Source organism: Chaetodon trifascialis, chromosome 16 (genome assembly GCF_039877785.1).
Source record: "Chaetodon trifascialis isolate fChaTrf1 chromosome 16, fChaTrf1.hap1, whole genome shotgun sequence".
Lineage (NCBI taxonomy): Eukaryota > Metazoa > Chordata > Actinopteri > Chaetodontiformes > Chaetodontidae > Chaetodon > Chaetodon trifascialis.
Genome location: NC_092071.1, coordinates 1,889,447 through 1,895,468, shown reverse-complemented (window position 1 = coordinate 1,895,468; position 6,022 = coordinate 1,889,447).

Below are 6,022 nucleotides of genomic sequence, written 5' to 3'. Positions count from 1 at the left end.
GCAATATACGCTTTTATTTTGAAGGCCAAACTTTACTCAGCTCACCTCACAGATGGACAACACTTTGTGATTCCAAGTGATGCTTTTCTGGTTAAACTATTTCTGAACATAAGTGTACTTGAGGTACTTGTACTTACCTTTTGAGTACTTGTACTTTTTGCTTCAATTATTTTACAGTACTTTTACTTTTAATATTTTAAGTACATTTTCATTATCATAATTCTGCTTTAGTGATTTTTTGAATGCAGGACTTTTACCTGTAACATAAATTTTTTTTTTTACAATGAATTCGTTTGACCTCAACCAACTACAACATTTCCCTGATGACATTCTTTGACTAAAGTGACAGATGTTTAATGGGAGAGGAAATAAAAAAAAAGCGAAAAATTCTGATGCACAAATTTATCTTGTATTTTTTGGACTTTTCTCTAATTATTGCTCTGTTTTTGTGAATACTTTCTCCACCTGTGTCACAGTCATGGTAAGAATACTCCAAAGAGCCACAAGATAAAACTGAGGGGTCTGGAGATTACTTCAAAATTGCACATATGTACAGTACTTGAGTTAATGTACTCAGTTACTCTGAGTAAAAGAAGCAATGCCACAATGTCCCCTCTGCTGCAAGTTAAAGTCCTGCATTCAAAACTTCACATCAGTCTACTTTCATTCATTCATTCATTCATTCACGGCCACTTTGGGGCAGCACAACAAGCTGTAAACACAATACGGACATATTGTCATCTTATAAAGAGAGGCAGACCTACATTTATTTACAGTCATTCTGGTTTAATAAAGAGAAAAATATCTGCCTCTTTAGCTGCTAAAAGAGGCTAAATGGAGTTGAATCAACACCTCTGTATCTGTAGTATCAGCCATCAGGTGGTGCTATCAGCTGTCAGGTAAACGCTCTCTGTAAAGTCAACTGACACCGGCCTCACTGGCCTTGTTGGGGAGCGTCTGATGGCCTCTTGTTAAAGAGAGTCTGGCATCAAGATTCACCATGATCCAAATAATCCTTCATAGCTGTGACAGGACATGAGGTTTACTGCGTCCTCCCGCTCTGAACAGCAGATTTTAAACTGCCTGCGTGAATCATGTCACTGAGCACAGAGAAATAAAGTTTGCTGTTATTTGGTGAAATGAAAAAGTGGTGCTGAATTTATACTTTCACAGCTTTCTGTGCAATTCTCAGGGTGACATTATTGTATGGCCTAAAAATAGCGTTATTTTCCAAATTGCTAATATACATTAGACCTATTAACTGTATTACATGATAAGCCATTCATGGTTTAGTCATTGTATAGATTAAACTGACACTTTATGTCAGACATAGAAACATTTGAGACCGTCGTCCCAAGAAAAACATCAGAATCTGTAGTTGTAGCAAATTCTTTTACATTATAATATCGATATATTCAGATACATATATTACTATATTTAGTATCTACTATATTATACTGCACTTTCTACTTTACTGTATTATTCTACACTATACTCATGCTATACTGTAGCATGTATGCAGAATGTCATCAGAGTAAAGACCAAAATGACAAAGACCTCAAAGCTTCACGTTCATGGTCCCTCTTAAAGATACAATTTAATTTAATTTTTTTTTTTTTTTTTTTCCCGCTCTGGGGCAAAAGAAGTTTTAAGGGTTTACGTGTCACCAAACAATCACCTGCATACACAAATGATGATAAGACTGAGGTCAATGATGATAAAACTGAGGTTATGATCTTCGCCCCTGATAATGTCAAGTCCCTGTTAAAGAGAAACTTGGCGCCCTGTCCCTTTCTACTTGCTCCAACATGTGAAACCTTGGTGTAATTTTCAACCAGTCAAGGAGTTTTGTGCTCATATTAAGGGACTGACTAAATCTAGTTTCTTTCATTTAAGAAACATAGCAAAAGTACGGTCCGTTGTCTCAATAAATGATTTGGAGAAGTTAATTCATGCCTTTATTTCCTCGTGTTTAGACTACTGTAACTCCCTTTTTAATTGCCTCAACAGATCCTCAATTCACTGTCTACCACTGGTTCAAAATGCTGCTGCTAGGCTTTCTATGCAATTTTGCTGCAATTTTCTATGACTCACAGATAACAATAACTATGTGGACAAGTACGTCTGCTGCTGCCAGCTGTCATTAAAACAACCATATAAGTGGAATTTGCTACCTGAACATTTCTTGTTTCCTTATTACCGCTGTCACTCATCCTTTGAAAATGCATAGAAGAACGAATTCTGTCAGCGAGTCCAGAGACACGACCACGACCACGACCACGACCACAGACTGTTTCAGGCCGTTCTGACGGCAGATCAAGACTCAAAAGATTTGGCTGATAAAAGTTTAAAGGCCTGACCTTAGTTAATCATCATCATCATTTATTTCTATAGAACCTGTCATATAAGAAATGCAGCTCAAATGCTTCTCATAAAGAGACGTGGAATGAACATAAAAACAGGGATAGAAAATTAGCTAAACTAACTAGAAAAAGACAGAATAACAGTGGAAATGAAGACAATGTACAACATAAGATGGAAAATAAAACTACTGAATAATAGTAGTGAAATAAAGTTAATCTGAATCTTACAGGAAGTCAGTGTAGAGCAGCTAAAACTGGAGTAATGTGTTCTCTCCTCTTGGATCTGGTTAATAGTCGAGCTGCAGAGTTTTGAATGAGCTCTCAATGGGTTGTTTCTGGAGGCCAGTAAAGAGCGCGTTACAGTAATTGAATCAACTTACATGAAGACATGAATCGGTTTATCTAAGATGTGTTCAGAGTGCTTTGCTCCTCTGTGAGTGGAATAAGGAACACTATGATTTCCAGTAACATGTAGTGCAGATGTAAGCAGAAAGAAAGAGAAAGAAAGAAAATCCAGCGATCATCTAAAGAGATAAGAAACATGGATTCAAACTGGACTGCTGTTCCATTTTATATGAGCCAGAGTTCAGTTTCACTTTGCATCATGGGCCATTTAAGTCTTTCACACACACCTTGTTCCAGATAACTGTCTTAGCCACTTTTCTAGGTCTTTGAAGGTGTGGTATACTCTGAAAAAGAAACGATTTGATCTCTTTCAGTCCCGAATGACCCCATTCATTCATCCAAGTGTTAGACTGTACCAACACTGCACAGGCCAGATTCTAACCCAAATTCAGAGGACTACGCCATGCTATGTGCTACGCCGCTGATTTGTCCATATTCATCTATATATATATTGTCTGGATCTATTGAAATGAGCATTATTGAGTCAGTTGGTAAACCGCTTTAGCAAAGTGACCAAGATACATACAGTATCTCTGCAATAAATGGTGGATTCTGCACTCTTGACCATAAAAGAGAGTATCACACACCAACATAAGACATAATGCCATCTCACAATCCGTAATAAGCCTATAAATACCCAGTGTGATGTCAGTTTTAGTTGCCACATGACCATGGTTACAGTTCGACATGTCCCACAAGTGTCATGTTTAACACAATTAGACAAAATACAATGACAGTTATGTTGCTGTGTTACTACATTTTACTTCCAATCACCTGTGCGAATTATCTATTATTGAGAGCAGTGATCCAAAACACACCTTGATCCTAATCACTACAGTCAGAGGAGGTCCAACACATGAAATGGAAAAACTCAGGCAAAGTACAAGTACCTCAAACTGTACTTAAGTACAATTCTTCAACTAAATAAGAAAATAAAACAAGTAAATGATACTTTGTTTCCAAATTACATTCATATTGAACTAATCAGAAACAGCAGATCATTTTTGAAGTTGTCAAGTTTGTCAAGTGGCAGGAATACTGATACTGAACATATGTTTACTGTTAAAGTATTTCATTTGTCTTCTGCCAAATGAGGCAGTGCAATGCACCATCCACTAACGTGACCACAACATTTTCATGGTTCTGAAACGACTGTGGTCTGTTTTCATACAGAAAAATGAGCAGCAGTCACCGTCTTTTCCAAATCCTAACCAAACTGCTTTGTTTGCCACTTGTTAAAGAGAGTCTGGCATCAAGATTCACCATGATCCAAATAATCCTTCACAGCTGTGACAGGACATGAGGTTTACTGCATCCTCCCGCTAAACCTGATCACAGTCTGGACGCTCTGATCAGGTTTCGTTCGTATGCCGAATATCTGACCAGCTCAGTATGAGATGCGTTTGCTGGTAAATGTGCTGAAACAAAAACTTTGTCAGGGGTCCCACAAGGGTCAATCCTTGGACATTTATCTTTGTTTTATTTATGCTTCTGCTTGGCAACATTAAATGTGTCCCAGTTTAGCAAATCTAGCCTGATGACACATCTGTGACATTTCACCTTATCAGGTTATCTCAGTCAAATAAACAAGATCGTAAACTCAACTGAACTTAACGCCGCCTTTTAATTACATAACAAGTACTAGTTAAGAAGATTTATAGATCCAAGTGGCTGGGGCGTTTATTTCACATAGGGTAGACTATGTTAAAGCTATTTTGCTGGAAGAAAACAATCATTAGGCTTCAGCTCAAGTCAGACAGCTGACAGTATTACTTCAATACGTAAATCACTTCAGTGACTCCCAGTGCAATACAGAAACAACTTAAAAATTCTACTAATAGCCTATAAAGCACTTAATGGTTTGACTCAACAATTACAAATCAATCCCATCGCGACAGATCATCATGAGGTGATTTTTCTGAGTGAAGATCCAGCTCGTCGAGCCGTTCGTTATTTGGGCCCCATTTAAAACTGTGTTGTATTTGTTTCATTTGTATTTTATTTGTTATATTTTCTGTACATGATGCTGGTTGTTTGAATGGATTTTAATGTGAAGCATTTCTTTCCTCACCTGACATGATTGTGCTGTTCTCCAGCATTTACACCTGAAAGAATCAACAGCAAACATGTGGGCATATGTGGGTTTAATGTGGGCAAACTGGCAGTGACACCACACGGACCCCCTGCCGGTTAGCCCATGCAGGGTCCACAGCAGTTTTGTTCCATGAGGGTTTCTCATATGGGTTTTCTGTGCCCACAGTAAGGCCACACAGGCTCTGCTGTCCCAGCATTCGCCATCTGCCTGTGTCTGTCGTGGTTATAGTTTTTTAATGATTGTCATTTTTTAATGATAAATTATTACTCATGAGTATTTTGTTAATTTTCAACCATTAGATAAATCCCTACAGCTGCCAACATGTGCACAGTCACATGATGAAAACACGTGTGCAGTGCATTAATAAATACCAACAACTGCCATCATGGCAGCAAAAGCACAGAACAAGTAAATACTGCTGGAAATAATGTAACGTGACAGCATGTGACTACTGCCCTAGCCCTCACCCACTTACAGTTTGGTTGACTAGATGCTGACGAGCGATTGGAATTCCCGCCTGAGTTTGTCGAACTCGAAAGTGTCAGTTTAGCTAAACTAAAACACACATTGACAAACGGATCATTTTGGTTTTACTTGTCCAGGTTTTGTGAAAACTCCCTTTGAGACATTTATGAGCCTCGAGAGGCTGAATCAATTAATTTCGATACAATAATTGAATGTTACTCCTCAGAAAATGTTTGGTAACACGAGAGCTCAAATAAATGAATTTCCTTTCATTTGTGCGTTTTTCATTCACGCCTAATGAAAAAGATTTCAACGAGTCATTATTTCCTGAAATAAATAGCATTCTCTAAAACTTTTTTGGTGAACAAAACTCCATGAAAGCACTTCAATCAAAAGTCGCTATGATGACGTTGAACTGGTTTTGCTGGCAGTGCAGTTTCTGTGTTGTTGTCCATTGTGGAATCGCCCAAAGAAAGACTGTTGGTCTCCAAATAGTATCCAGAGACGACCATGGCTTATTTTACAGGGCTCATGGTGAGTCAAATCAAAATGCTCACCACAGTAAATCCACAAAGGTTGCAAAGGTTGAAATACTGAGAACAGGTAAAATAAATATTGTTAAAATTCTTTATTTCTGCCTGCCAATAGTTGACAGGACTGTTAACAGCTAAAGTTATGAGAACATCATGTTCAA